The 14942-nt window shown below is 49.7% G+C and overlaps 1 long non-coding RNA gene across 1 annotated transcript; it reads right to left on the minus strand.

The window, feature by feature from the left end:
* Positions 1–759: 759 nt before the first annotated feature.
* On the minus strand, positions 760–10016 carry LOC135188631 (uncharacterized). The gene is made up of 3 exons (XR_010307768.1): positions 9872–10016; positions 8419–8514; positions 760–829 (listed from the first exon to the last, which is right to left on the minus strand). It is a non-coding gene; the product is annotated as an uncharacterized LOC135188631 (long non-coding RNA).
* Positions 10017–14942: the final 4926 nt, after the last annotated feature.

Raw genomic sequence — 14942 nt, forward strand, 5'->3', positions numbered from 1 at the left:
ACAACCCCCCTGGGCAGCCTGTTCCATGGTTCTGCCACCCTCACAAGTTAAAAAATTCCTCCTTCTGTTTAAATGAAATTTCCTATGCCTCAGCTTCTATTCACTGCCCCTTGTCCTGGCACTGGGCATCACCCAGCAGAGCCTGGCTCCAGCCTCCTGGCACTCATCCTTTACATCTTTATAAACACCTCTCAGTCTCCCCTTCTCCAAGCAGCACAGCCCCAGCTCCCTCAGTCTCTCCTCATAAGAGATATGTTCCATTCCCTTCAGAATCTTGGTGGCTCTACTCTGGACTCTCTCAAGCACTTCTATGTCCCTCTTGAACTGGGAGGGCCCAGAACTGATCAGCAGTTATTAGGACAAGCAGCACATCACTAAGATTCTACAAGACCAGTAAGCCTAGGAGATGGCTTCATTCTCACTCAGCATCTAAAGTTCAACTGGGAGGATAAGAAAAATGAGAGAAATTACTCGTGACAGTAGGTCCTGATAGGGTCAGGGGCTTTGCAACTGCTTCTCCATGCAGGCGGCTGAAAACATCACTCACAAAGTAAAGGGACAGAGGAAAGAAATAAAGAAGGGGAAAAGGGGAGAGGAAAGAAAAAGGAAAGGTTGATGGACAGTTGGACTTGTTGAGGGTGAAATCAATTAAAGTGCATCAAATCCAGAATTCATGCTTTTTCAAAGTGACAAATATGTGCTGGAAACTGAGAAAGACGAGGGGAAAATAATGTCTTTGACCTCCCGGGGACCGGCTGCTGCTTCCGTCAGGGGAGCCAAAAGTGAAGTGAGATGCCTTCATGATAAATTGTAACAGCCAGGCAGCCACCTTAAAAAAGAACGAGGTGAAAAGGTTACAGAAGGGACCCAAAATGCAAAGAATTCCACCAAACATCAAGATAAATCAGCTCAGGCCCTGGTGCAGGCATACTCAGCCTTCGCAGAGCTGCTGCGGCTCATCGCTGTTTGTTAGCCTTACTTGAAGTGTAAGAGACACACACAAGAGCTTCTGAAGACACTGCTGCAGGTGAGTGCCAGGAGGATGGAGCTGGGTGATGCCCAGTGCCAGGACAAGGGGCAAGGGGTGGTAATTGAGGCATAGGAAGTTTCATGTAAACATGAGGAGGAATTTTTTCCCTGTGAGGGTGACAGAGCCCTGGAACAGGCTGCCCAGGGGGGTGGTGGAGTCTCCCTCTCTGGAGATATTCAAAGCCACCTTGACGTGTTCCTGTGTGATCTGGTAGAGGTGATCTGGCTCTGGCAAGGGAGTTGGACTGGATGAGCTTTGGAGGTCCCTTCCAGCCCCTGACATTCTGTGATTATGAGGATTGATGCACTTCAGCCTTCCAAAGCCAAGGGGTGCAGTGACCACACTACCTGCCACCTTGTCTTGGGGGAATGCAGACAATCAGAACATTTCTTTGAGGCACACAAATCATAGAATGGTTTAGGTTGGAAGGGATCTCAAAGCTCAGCCACCTCCAGCTCTCCTGCCATAGGCAGGGACACCTCCCACTAGAACAGGTCACTCAAGGCCTCATCCAACCTGACCTTGACACCTCCAAGGAGGTTGTGGAGCACAGAATCACAGCACCAACGATCATATGCTGTGATTCTGTGATCCACAGCCTCCCTGGACAACCTGTGCCAGTGTCTCACCACCCTCACTGCAAAGAACTTCTTCTTAACATCCAGTTTAGACTTCCCCTCTGCCAGATTAAATCCATTCCTCCTCATCCTCTCACTACAAGACCTTGTAAACAGTTCCTCCCCAACAGAACAAGGGGATGCAGTCTGAAGTTGTGCCAGGGGAGGTCTAGGCTGGATGTTAGGAGGAAGTTCCTGGCAGAGAGAGTGATTGGCATTGGAATGGGCTGCCCAGGGAGGTGGCGGAGTCACTGTGGCTGGAGGTGTTGAAGCAAAGCCTGGGTGGGGCACCTAGTGCCATGGTCTGGTTGACTGGATAGAGCTGGGTGTTAGGTTGGGCTGGATGATCTTGGAGGTCTCTTCCAACCTGGTTGATTTTATGGGAGCTAGAGGAGACTCCCAACTGCACCATGGTACTTCTCACGCATGGAATCCCATCCGGCACTAAGAGCTTACTGTGGCAAATGCTCGCACCAAGGGGAATGAAGTCCAGGCTGCCATTGCTGCTGTGAGGAAGCTCAGCTACCAAGTCCTTGCTGGCAGAGCTCTGCCTTCAGAAAGCACTGGTAAGCATCTCGCCAACTCCTCCTGACACAGACGCCCACCCTACTGCTGCTGCATTCCTCCTCACGACAGCCTTCTCTGGATGGTCCCTTCCCTGGAACAGCATGATTCAATCAGGGAGACACGAGTTCACATCAACAAATCCCTGCCGACACTGCCCCGCAGCACTCTGGCTATGATCAGCTATGCAGAGTGATGGGACACACTAGTTAGATCTCTCTGTGTGTTTATCAATCCCTTCTCAGCCATTTTCCTCTGTAAATCCGTCAAATCTTTTTCTTCAAGCTCTGTGGGAACAGTTAGGAGCTATCTCCTCAGAGGTGCCTGACCTGCCACTTGGATTTCATCCCCTCCTGGAGAAGTTAGATGTCAGCAGTTGGAGGTCTGGCCCACCCAACGCAGACACAGCAGCAGCAGCAGCAATGCTGCCAGCACTCTTGGAGCAACAAGGGCTTTATGAAACACCCTTATGAGGTGCAGGGGGTTGGGAGAAGTCCTCTTAACCTGGGACAGAGAAGAAGGAAGGGGAGACACCCAGAGATGAAGACACAGGAGTAAAAAGTCTGTAACACCCCAAGCCAGACAAAACCAGCCTGCTCTAAGCTGAGCCAAGGCAGGATTCAAGCTGCTCCACAGGACCTTACATAATTGCAGGGACACAGCACCTGGAAGCTCCTTGGACTTTACACAGGTGTCAGTATTTTGAGCCTTTACTTGCAATGATCCTTCACCAACGCAGTGGAAAACAGTACCAAAGGACCAAACCCATCCCTTACAATGCTCTGATGCATGCACATGAAGCCTTATACTGCCTCCAAGAGATCTGGACCTTACAACTTTCCTTCTAATCATAAATTCATAGAATGGGATGGGTTGGAAGGGACTATAAAGATCATCTAGTTCCAAGCCCCTGCCATGGGCAGCTACACCTTCCACTAAACCAGATTGTTCAAGGCCACATTCAGCCTGGCCTTGAAGAGAGAAGCAGCATTTCTGACCTCCCTGGGCAACCTGATCCAGTGTCTCACCACCCTCACTGAAAAGAATTTCTTTCCAATCCCCAATCTAAATCTGCCCTCCTCAAGCTTCAATCCACTGCCCCTCATCCAACAAGCCCTTGTAAAAAGTCCCTTTCCAGCTCTCCAATAGCCCCCTCCAGGTACTGGAAGTCTGCCCTAAGGTCTCCCCAGAGCCTTCTGCTCTTCAGCCTGAACAGCCCCAGCTCTTGCAGCCTGTCCCCACAGAAGAGGTTCTCCAGCCCTCCCATTCTTCCATGGAAATTGCTGCCTGAAAATGTACAAGTCCCTGTTCCAACAGGGAGGAGCAGAGGGGCTGTTTGCCTTGTTCTGATGCTTGTAACATTCATGGACAGGCAGCCTAAATCTGCACCGAGGCTGTCCTGTGGAACTACACTGTACAGCCTATATCCAGTTTGATTGTGCAGATCTAGGTCAGCATCCTGCATCCTGCATCCTGACAAACGTCACATGAGGATGCTTATTTCTCCTTTCACACTTGTCATCAGCTGAGCTGGTTATCATCCCCATTTTGTGGTTGGGGGAATGAAGCACAAAGCAGTGAAGTGACTTGGCCAAGGCCACTTTGCAGGCCAGTGCCTGATCTGGTAATTAAGCTCCAGGTCCTCCACACCACCAACTACAGTGATGTCATGGTCATAAGATTCTAACTCCTGAGATTCTGGGGAGGATACTTGGTGGAGGATCAACAAAACCTGTTTGTAGAGAACACAGATCTGCAGTACTGGCTCCAGTTCTCAGCTCTCCAGTTCAAGAGAGACAAGAAACTACTGGAGAGAGTCTGTTAGAGGCTACAGAGATGATGGGGTGAGCAGAGCATCACTGTGAGGAGAAAAAGCTGAGAGACCTGGGGCTGTTTAGCCTGGAGAAGAGCAGCCTGAGAGGGGATCTCTGCGATGCTCAGCAAGAGCTAAAGGGTGAGGGGGGAAGAGGGTGGGGCCAGGCCCTTTTCAGTGGAGCCCAGTGACAAGGGATAAGGAGCACAAACTGCAATCTAGGAGCTTCCATCTGAACACAAAGAAAAACTTTCTTGTGAGGGTGCTAGAGCCCTGGAGCAGGCTGCCCAGAGAGGCTGTGGAGTCTCCTCTGGGCAGATTCTAAACCCACCTGGATAACCCTGGGCAAGCTGCTGTGGCTGAGCCTGCTTTGGACTGGGTGAGCTCTAGAGGTCCCTTCCAACCTGTGCCCTCCTGTGAGTCCCTGATCACCAATTCTATCTCTTCAAACATCCAGCCTAACGAGGTTAGCACAGAGTTCTGGGTGCTATGTACAATATCCCCACTAATGACAGACCACAATTTAGACCAATCCCAAGATATCTGTGCATTGGTTGCTCACCAGCCAGGATAAGCACTCAGGGTTTTGGATCCTTTCCTTTGAGCCCTGCAAAATGGGGCAGGAACCTCACAGAACAACCCTTCGTGCTCTATTTCATCAAACTCTCTGGATGGAAGCACAGAGACAAATATGAGATTAAATATATGGAACCAACAGAACATTTTACCATCCAAAACAAGGGGTCCTGTCACTGTGATCCAACAGCTTCTGCTCCTGCCTCTGATGCCTCATGTCAGAAGGGCAGACGAGAAAGGACCACGTGGCAGAAGCAAACAGCTTCACTGAAGACAGCCTGGTAACTAGCAACCAGACAGCTCAATATCAGACAAATCCATGAGGAGCAACAAGAATTCCCCAAGAGCTAGACAGCAATTGCTCCTCTTCTAGGACTGAAATGTCTTTCTTTGGCCAAAAGGATTTGCCATCTGAACATCAGCACTTTTATTTTGGAGTTTTTCTTGATTTTCACTAAACTGCTCACATTCACTGCATGAAATCTTTCCTCTCTGCAGGACTGCAGTTATTTCCCTCCCCCTCTCCATAGAAACACAGAATCAACCAGGTTGGAAGAGACCTCCAAGCTCAGCCAGCCCAACCTAGCACCCAGCCCTATCCAGTCAACCAGACTATGGCACTAAGTGCCTCATCCAGGCTTTGTTTAAACCCCTCCAGCCACAGTGACTCCACCACCTCCCTGGGCAGCCCATTCCAGTGCCAATCACTCTCTCTGCCAGGAACTTCCTCCTAACATCCAGCCTAGACCTCCCCCAGCACAACTTGAGGCTGTGTCCCCTTGTTCTGTTGCTGGGTGCCTGGCAGCAGAGCCCAAACTCACCTGGCTACAGCCTCCCTTCTGGGAGCTGCAGGCAGCAATGAACTGTGCCCTGAGCCTCCTCTGCTGCAGGCTGCACACCCCCAGCTCCTTCAGCCTCTCCTCACAGGGCTGTGCTCCAGGCCCCTCCCCAGCCTTGCTGCCCTTCTCTGGACACTTTCCAGTACCTCAACATCTCTCTTGAATTGAGGAGCCCAGAACTGGACACAGCACTCAAGGTGTGGCCTGAGCAGTGCTGAGTTCTAGAGCAGAATAACCTCCCCTGTCCTACTGGCCACACTGCTCCTGAGCCAGGTCATCTCCTCTAAATTATTGTCCTGTTTCTCACGGGTTTCAAAGTAATTTGGTGCTAAAATATTTTGGGTGAGGCTGGAATGGAGATGAAGCTTTTAATTTTTTAGGGAAGAAAAGAAAGGTATCTCTTTTTGAGCTGCTGTTTCATTACATCTCATTACACAAATGACACCTGACATTAAGAAAAAAATCTTGGACATTAGGAAAATGACAGAAGGGAATCCTAGCATTGCTGGTAGGAAGGGGAACTCAGTAAAAGTGCTGCAAGCCCCTGCCACGGATGTAATTCAGCTGGTGTAATTCACAGCTTTCCAACCTTTGGAAAGCTTGGCTTGCAGAGATTTGTGAAGGACCTGAAGCTTTAACCCCCACCTTCTTCCCTCTGGTACAACTTCCTACATTAACCCTCTGGGATATTAAATCTTCCACTTGCCATTTTCTCCTAGGCAGAAAGGATATGAATTCCATAACTCCTCAGCTGAGCTGCCACCAAGAGCCATGAAATATGGCAGGAAACCCAAGAGCAAGGACCTGTGAGCTCTCCGTGCAGCCACACGAGCTGCAGGGCTGGGCAAGCTATTAACAGCCACATCTGCTGCAGCTGCCTGGAGCACACAGCTCTGTGGGGTGGGTAAGGAAGGGCATGAATACACCCAAACACAGCAGGGAAGGATCAAACCGGAGCAGAACAGAGCCAGCATCTGGGTCAAGGTTGGATGTACAAGAAAGTCTGGGCTCAGCACAGTTACTCTTATGTTGGACTGACCTGAGGGGTTAGGAAGGCTGCCTGCCACTCAAAGGCCACACTTGCTGCCTGTCTTAATCATGGAATCACAGAATGGTTTGGGTTGGAAGGGACTTCAAAGCTCAACCAGTTCCAACCCTCTGCCATAGGCAGGGACACCTCCCACTAGAACAAGTCACTCAAGGCCTCATCCAACCTGGCCTTGAACACCTCCAGGGAGGGAGCAGCCACAACCTTCCTGGGCAACCTGTGCCAGTGTCTCACCACCCTCACTGCAAGCAACTTCTTCCCAACATCCATTTTAAACCTCCCCTCTGCCAGTTTAAACTCATTACTCCTCGTCCTGTCATTACAAGACCTTGTCAATAGTCCCTCCCCAGCCTTCCTGTAGCCCACCTCAGATACGAGAAGACCACTCCAAGGTCTCCTCGAAGCCTTCTCTTCTCCAGGCTGTAGAGCCCCAACTCTCTCAGCCTGTCCTCATAGCAGAGCTCCTATGAGCATCTTCATGGCCTCCTCTGGACTGACTCCAACAGTTCCATGTGCTTCTTGTGTTGAGGTCTTCCAAAAGCAGAGGCTCCTGTGGCACCCCTTGTTGCCACCCAGGAGTTCAGGCAACCATGGTAAGTTTGAATTTGGTGAAGCCTATGGACTGGCACAGCTGCTGAGGATGTAACCTAATGCTGGCCCTGAAAGACCCTGGCTTCTCTTCCTTCCAGCCAACATGTCCTCTCTCACTTTGCAGAGGCAAAATAGACCCAAACTGAGGCTGACCAAGCCACCTGCCAGACAGTACTTGTGTGAAACCCTCCCAGATCACACAAAACCAAAGGGGAGCCAAGCCCAGAAGGTCAAGGAGCACAAGAGCCAGTGATTTATGTTCTTTACCGAGGTGACAGCTCTCCAAACTCACCCTCAGACAGCTCAGCCTGGCTGACAAGCCATGCCCCATCTGGGCTGCAACCTCTCTGTTTTTTCACTTGTTATTTCCTTTTTCTCAGCCCTCTCAATCCCCTTGAGTCCAGAAGATGAGTTAAGCACATGAATAAAAGGAATTGACTTTTTACAACAGTTTTTCCCCCCTTTCCTTCACCCCCTCCTTCCCTCTTATCCACTCCTGCACCCTGCCACCATCTGCCTGCAGACAACTCCTTGGCTCTTCATACCTCTCCTGGCTTGCTCTTCTGAGCCACCAGTAGCATTCTCCCCCACAGCCCTGCTGTGGCAGCATTTCTGCACCAAGAAGATAATAAATACATCAAGCCTGTCAAAGCCAGGTTGTTTTGGCTGGGAAGAGGTGCTCCCCTGCTGGGTGAGATTACTTCCCACCGCGATGTATGGTCTTCTCCTCACTGACAGCTCTCCAACAGGGAGCAATCGGTGTCCAACTGAGAGGAGCAGGCAGCTAACTGTTGCTAAATGGCATTTAGGACTGATGAAGGCAAGGAAGGGGAAAAAGGAACTTAGCTCTGCTCACACACAAGCCTTTCTCTTGCTGGGGTAGTGTGATGACAGAGATAAACTGGACCTCCTTGCTGGCCTTGCCTGTGATCTCCCAGGCAGGGGGTGGCAATGAGAAATGGGAAACTAATATTCCTGCCTGAGTCTCAGGGAAAGTGTCAGCCTTAATCCCACACAAGCAAGACACTTGGAACCAGCAGCTCCTGGTGCCCAAATGATTAGGGAATGAGAAATTAAGAAAGGAAGTATACAACAAAGGCCAGAGAAGAATCTTTTCCCAGAGGCCAGGCCCTCCATGATCACCAGGCTCTGGCAAAGACTCATCCTGAGCTGCACTTCTGGCACAGGATGGATTTCTGGGACAAGAACTAACAGGGAAGTAGCATTCACTTGGAAAATAGATTTCCCATGAAAAATATTCCTAAAGAGATGAGCTTTAGCTTGTTGGCATTTTGCAGGTGCCAGGGATTTTCAGCCACCCAGGGCAGCCATTGTCTCACCTGCAGGTCATCTGCTTGCTTCACAGGTCTGTCCTCATTGTGGTGTTGGTTTTGACAATGCCAGATAAATTAGCTTCATATTCTTGGCTTTTTTAACTAAAGGAGTAGAAAAGAGTAAAAGAGTTGTTGGGATGCTGTAAGGAGACTAAGCAGCAACATAATGAGCGACCCGGAGCTTCTCCACCTCCAGATCAGCCTCTTCAAAGACACTTAAGGGAATCAATTGCCCATATCCCACTAAAATCCTCTCTGTATGCAGTTCACGAAGCTTTAAGCCCCTTTCCCACCCCCCAACCTCCATCCCTCACCTCCCAAGTCTCTCAAGTCCATTATTCTTGGGGCTGATTTGTGAACAACGGGTTCACTTTCCGTAGCGCCTAATGAAGATGTTCCTGTCCTTGAACATTAGATCTGCTGCACATTTAATGGAAGAAAGAAAAAAGGCCAGCTATTATTACCACAGGTGGTTCAGATGAGCTTCTTGGCAGCGAGGGTGGGACAGTTCTGTGGACAATCCACCAAGCCACTGATTATTGCCAATGCATTTTTGAGGAAATCAGTGCTGTTTAAACTCGAATCACAGCGATGCCTCATTTAAAAGCATAAAAGCTTTCACTCAGCAGGCCTACCTCTTTGGCTTTGCTTTTGTTTTTAATAGCTAGACAATTAAATAAATCTCCTGACACTTAACCATCATTTACCCACCGGTCAGAAAATGGATTCAATGCCTCTGCATTAGTTACAGTACGATATTAAAGCGAAAAGTGATGAAGGAAGAGCTCTGAGGAGCGTGTGCTGCACTGCAAGTGGATTCTGGAGGGCACAAGGGGAACTTTGGGTTCCTTATTCAGATGCCAACGTAGTTCTTTACCTTTTTTTTTCCTGTTTTTCTGGTAGATTTTTAATGTTCTTGGGTTTTGAACTGTTTTGTTTTGCATAGGTCTCAATGTTCTTGGGCACACTAAGTCGTTGGTCCCCCTTTCACAGGCTGGAAATTGCACCCTAAGAGTCTGTGTCTGAACTAAGAACTGAGCCTGGCTGCAGTGAACTGTTCAAAAAGTAACCTTTCTACACTTAACAATAACCCAAAGCTGTATTTTGTTAGCATTTCCATTAAAAGTTGGTACCTGGAAACTTTAGTTCAAGCATGGTTTAAAGCTCAGCAGGCAAAAAAGTGTCTGTGATGTTGTGTATTTTTGCTGGCATCTGAGGAAAGGCTGCAAGACCTTAAAACACAGCCCCCAGATTAACACTGAAGCAACTGTGGCTGACCCTGCCCTGGTATGAGCATCGGCCACTGACAGATGATAGATCCTTTATAGTCTGCGATCCCAGTGGTGCTCTTCATCCTTGGCTCTAGCACTTCTCCCTCATTAGCTTCCTCATGTGAAGAGCCTGTGCTTTTGATACCATTATTCAGAAGCTGACGCTAAATAACTCCTGAATTTATTACCTTCTGCCAGCTGTCAGCTACCAGGAGCTGTAAGGGGAGTGCCTCTCTCCTCTGCAGGTAAGGACAGCCACGGCTCTTGTCTTCCAAGCGGCGTCTGAGTTTGAGAAGTGCTATTATATATTCATTCATCTGTGTCTCATTTCACAGCCCTCCCTCCAGTACCTGCAGAGAAAAACAAATAAATGAGTGCAGAAATAAACAGAAAGGGAGGCAGAGAGAATAAATAAATAGAAAGGGATCCAGCCTCACTCCAGACTCTAAAGACCTGACAGCTCCACTGACAGCTAACTGCTTCCTGATCTCCGCTCACTCCATCTTTAAAGAGCTCCCCCAGATAAATTTTATAGCCATGGATTTTTATTTGCCCTCCCTCCCATTCCCTCCAGAACGAAAATACCTTCACTTCATAAATAGGTTTCTGATGGGCTGGAAAGAGTTAAGCCCTCACCTTCCACTCCTCTCTCTTTATTGTTTTAATTGGCTCTTCTGATGACCTGACCACCTCTTTGATACCAGCAAACGCCGGCCTGTGCAGCAGGGAGCCTGCCAGCTCGCCGAACAAGGGTCGACCCGATGGTCAACACTGCCATCAGTCAGAGCTGCTGGCACGACGGGGCCAAGGCAGACCAAGAGCCCCAGGCGGAGAGGAGAGAGCCTCCCTGCCGAGAAGGCGTTGCGCGCCCGACGGCTCGCACAAGGGTCAGCGGCCCGGGGGCCAGAGGGCGGCAAACTTCAAACTGCAGAAAGGCAACGGCGAGCAAACAGCAAACCCCCGAACCAACAGAGAGCAGCCCTCCTGGCAGCCCAGCGGCAGCTCCCAATCGAAGAAGCTAAGTGAGGTGAGAGAGCTGGCAGGACACGCAGGCAGTCAACAAGGCAGAGAGTGGGGAGGGGCTCTTAAAGGGCAAAAGAGAAGAGAATCACAGCAACAGCCAGGCTGGCACAGCCCTTCGGGATCACCGAGTCCAAACTATAACCCTACTCCACGAGACTCACCTTAAACCATATCCTATAACCCTACTCTGCAAGATTCACCTTCAACCAGATCCCCAAGCACCACATCCAAACCACCCTTAAGTACATCCAGGCTGGGTGACTCCACCACCTCCCTGGGCAGCTCATGCCACTCCCTGACCACTCTCTCTATGAAAAACTTTTTCCTAATGTCCAATCTAAGCCTCCCCAGCCTCAGCTTGAGGCCATTCCCCCTTCTTCTGTCTCAAATGATCTGTAAGCACATCTCCCCAAGGTGCACCTACCTTCCCATGCAGCCTGACAGCAGAATGATGGCACCACAAAACAGCACAGTGGCACAGAACATGTTTTCCACCATGCAGAGAATTAGGGAATAGATCTAAAGCACACACAAACATAACTCCTTCCTGGGATTCTGGGAACTTCATCCCAGAGCTGCTGAGTGCTGTGTCCAGTTCTGGGCTCATCAATTCAAGTGAGATGCTGAGGTGCTGGAAGGTGTCCAGAGAAGGGCAGTGAGGCTGGGGAGGGGCCTGGAGCACAGCCCTGTGAGGAGAGGCTGAGGGAGCTGGGGGTGTGCAGCCTGCAGAAGAGGAGGCTCAGGGCAGAGCTCATTGCTGCCTGCAGCTGCCTGCAGGGAGGCTGTAGCCAGGTGGGGTTGGGCTCTGCTGCCAGGCAGCCAGCAACAGATCAAGGAGACACAGTCTCAAGTTGTACCAGGGGAGGTCTAAGGTGGATGTTGTTAAGAAGTTGTTGGCAGAGAGAGTGATTGGCATTGGAATGGGCTGCCCAGGGAGGTGGTGGAGTGGCCATGGCTGGAGGTGTTGAAGCCAAGCCTGGCTGGGGCACTTAGTGCCATGGTCTGGTTGATTGGCCAGGGCTGGGTGCTAGGTTGGGCTGGATGATCTTGGAGGTCTCTTCTAACCTGCTTGATTCTATGATTCTGTGACTGTCTGCCCTGTGAAGACAGGAGAAAGCGTGGAAAGGCAGCAACTAAAGCAAGGAGGAAAAGTGGAAATATCTTTTCTTGGCTTACAGAGGCCTCAACAGTTCATGAAAACACTGCATGAGCTGCTCCAGTGTGATGGCTGCACTAGTTCTAGCAATGATTTAAGTTTCATTAGAAAGGTCCATCAGCACAAGCTACTGAAGATCCTCTGCTTGTGACTGGGCTGTAAAGCAGAAGTCATACTCCACGTAACCCTGCAATGAGAAGCAGCTCTAAGATGCCAGTGACTTCGGAACCAGGGTGTTATGAAGATGAAACAGTGTCTCAAGCACATGAGCACATCAGAAGCAGTGGGGAAAAAGATTCAAAGAAAGAGTGTGTCCTGCAAAACTGAAGAAAGACTGCTTCATTCCAGTGAGAAACTAAATGGGGTTGAAAGGCCTGAAGGCACTACTCATGCTGAGTATTTATGGCTCCATCATTTCTTCTGGGGAGGGCTAAGGCATGGATCTTCAACAGACAGAAATTCTTCACTTCAAGGGTGCTGGAGCCCTGGAGGTGGCTGCACAGAGAGGCTGTGGAGTCTGCTGGTTTGGAGAGATTCCACAGCTTTGGAGAGATTCTACCCAGCTGTTGTGATCCCAGGCAACCTGCTGTGGCTGTCTCTGCTTCAGCAGGGGGTTTGGACTAGATGATCCCCAGAGGTCACTTCTAACCTCTGCCATTCTGTGATTCTGAGAGTACTGCAAGACATAGATCCGCCAGCTGGAGGTCTTCAGTGTCCCCCACACAGTCCTCAGCACACCCACTGTGCTCCCACATCTACACATGCACCCCCAAAGCCAAGTCCCCTTTCTCCTGCTGCTCTGAAGACAAGGCAAGCATTTGCTAAACGCTCCAGGCCAACCACGTTGGCTGCTGTGCATTTGTTTGACACCCTCTGGCCTTCCACCCCTGCCCTCTGCTGCACCTCCTCGTGTCGCTGCTCACGTCTCGGGGCTCAGGGCCTGGTGTGGTGCAAATATTTGCCTGCTCTTGGGGGAGGAACAGAGTGCACTGGCCCCCAGGGGCAGGCAGTCTACATATTTAATCTGGGCTAGCAAACAACATGAAGAGCAAAGAAGAGAAAAAGGCAGATAAGATACAAGCGTGTTACCAGGTCTAAGATAAAATCAACAGAGACCACAGAGAAAAGTTATCTGCAAAGAGTGACAAATCCAGCAGCAAGGGGTCCTGACAGAGAAGGCCTTTTGCAGGACGGATTGCTCAGAAGACTGGTGAGATGCTTGGAGTGTCCAGCATCAAGTCCTGGTGAACGACTGTCTGTGTCTCAAGGCCACTTACCATAAAACCATCTTTTCACAGTCTCTGTCCTGCCCACGCCATCAACCTGTAACTGCAACCCAAACCTCCACAATCCAGACCAGACCTAAAAGCCTTCCCCACACATTGCGAGATAAGATTCTTCCAGAACAAGCCATGGGCTAATATCTGACTAAAGAGTGACCTGAAACACTGCAGCAGTTCATTTCCAGCATGCTGTGGGACTGGGTTTTAATTCTCTTCCCAAAGATAGACTGGCCCAGCTGTGAAGGTTGCCTCTGCCATTTAAGAAGCAGCCACATTTGCTGAACTTTTAATTCATGCATGTGATTAATTTACACAGTGAAACAAAGTGTACTTGTTAAACACATAATGATGAATCCAGAGGGGAGGGGGAAATAGCAAGGAGGTTCTAGGAGAACTACATGTGAGAACCATATGGAAGGGTGTTCCACCAGCTTGGAACCAGATGGAAGAAAACATTGTCCCTGGACACTGTACAGAGTCCTACTGATAACACATGATAAATCATTCACTGAGTGTAAGCAGCAGAGTGAACATCACCACATACCAAGCTGTGCAGGGACAACAGGACCACGAGCTGGAGGACATGAGATAAAAGGAGAGCATTAAAAGCTCAGATGCTACCCCCTTGTGTAGATCTAATCAGAGGTATTATCGGCAGGGACAGGCAGAAGAGCCGCGGCAAAGAAACAAAAGCACAGCAGCAGGGTTTGAATGCACTGGAAAAAACCACAAGGCAGCCCAGCCTGCAGGAATGGGAAGCTGAACAGGGACGCTGGAGAACTGTCCAGACAGTCACCTCCGTGAAGAAGATATGAACTTAGTCCTGTATCCAAGCATTAACTTTTCTGTGTGACCTTTGACACGTTCATTTGAGGTCATCTGAAGGCAAAGGACGCTCTCCCATTCACCCCAAAGCACTGCTGCCTTCTCAGCCATGTTATGCTGCCCAGAGAGTCCAAATCTCTTCTCTCACAACCCTTCCTCTTTGACTTGAGGGTTCTTTGACAGCGTGGGTCTCCTCAGGAAGCACAACTGTTCCTGACACAAGAAGACTCCAGGTCTGACTAGGTCAGAGGAAAGGATGGCCACACAGAAGTAGGTCAGACAGAAGGTGGCTGTGCCAAATAATCAAGGATTCATTTATGAAGTTAGAGAGGTTGTGGAGTCTCCTCTGGAGACTTTCAAGGCCTGTCTGGATGCATTCCTCTGTGATCTGAGCTAGATTGTGTGGTCCTGCTCTGGCAGGGGGGTTGGACTCAATGATCTCCTTGGGTCCCTTCCAACACCTAACATCCTGTGATAGGGTCACTCACATCAAGCAGCACTGATGTCTGCAGTGGCCCTGCTTGAGATCAATGTCCACTACACTGCCATGCAGCTGCAGCTCTTGGACTGACAATCTGTTAAAGCTTTACATGCAGATGAGCTTTCCTGTTCTGTTCATGACCCAAAAGGACATTCTTGTCTGTGACTCCTCTTCTCTTGCCAGCTTTTCATTTCTTGTGCCACAGGGAATTCTCCTATCAGGGAGACGGAAGCCTAATGATAAACATGACTGCTTAATGCCCCTGTGTGCACAATTATCCATGCAAGCACCAAATGACTTCTTGCCCTAGAAAGCTCTGAAATCTCTCTCCAGTGCAGTCAATTTCGTTTTTAATAGTACAAGCCTGCATAACAGACCCCAGAGCAGGATGGGTCCCTGTGCACAGAGAAGAAAGCTGACCAAACCACGTCTGCAGGACCACCAAGGCTGCCCCTAAATCAGACCACCCAGTCACTCTGTTGGTCCTATGT

This window comes from Pogoniulus pusillus, chromosome 30 (genome assembly GCF_015220805.1).
Source record: "Pogoniulus pusillus isolate bPogPus1 chromosome 30, bPogPus1.pri, whole genome shotgun sequence".
NCBI lineage: Eukaryota > Metazoa > Chordata > Aves > Piciformes > Lybiidae > Pogoniulus > Pogoniulus pusillus.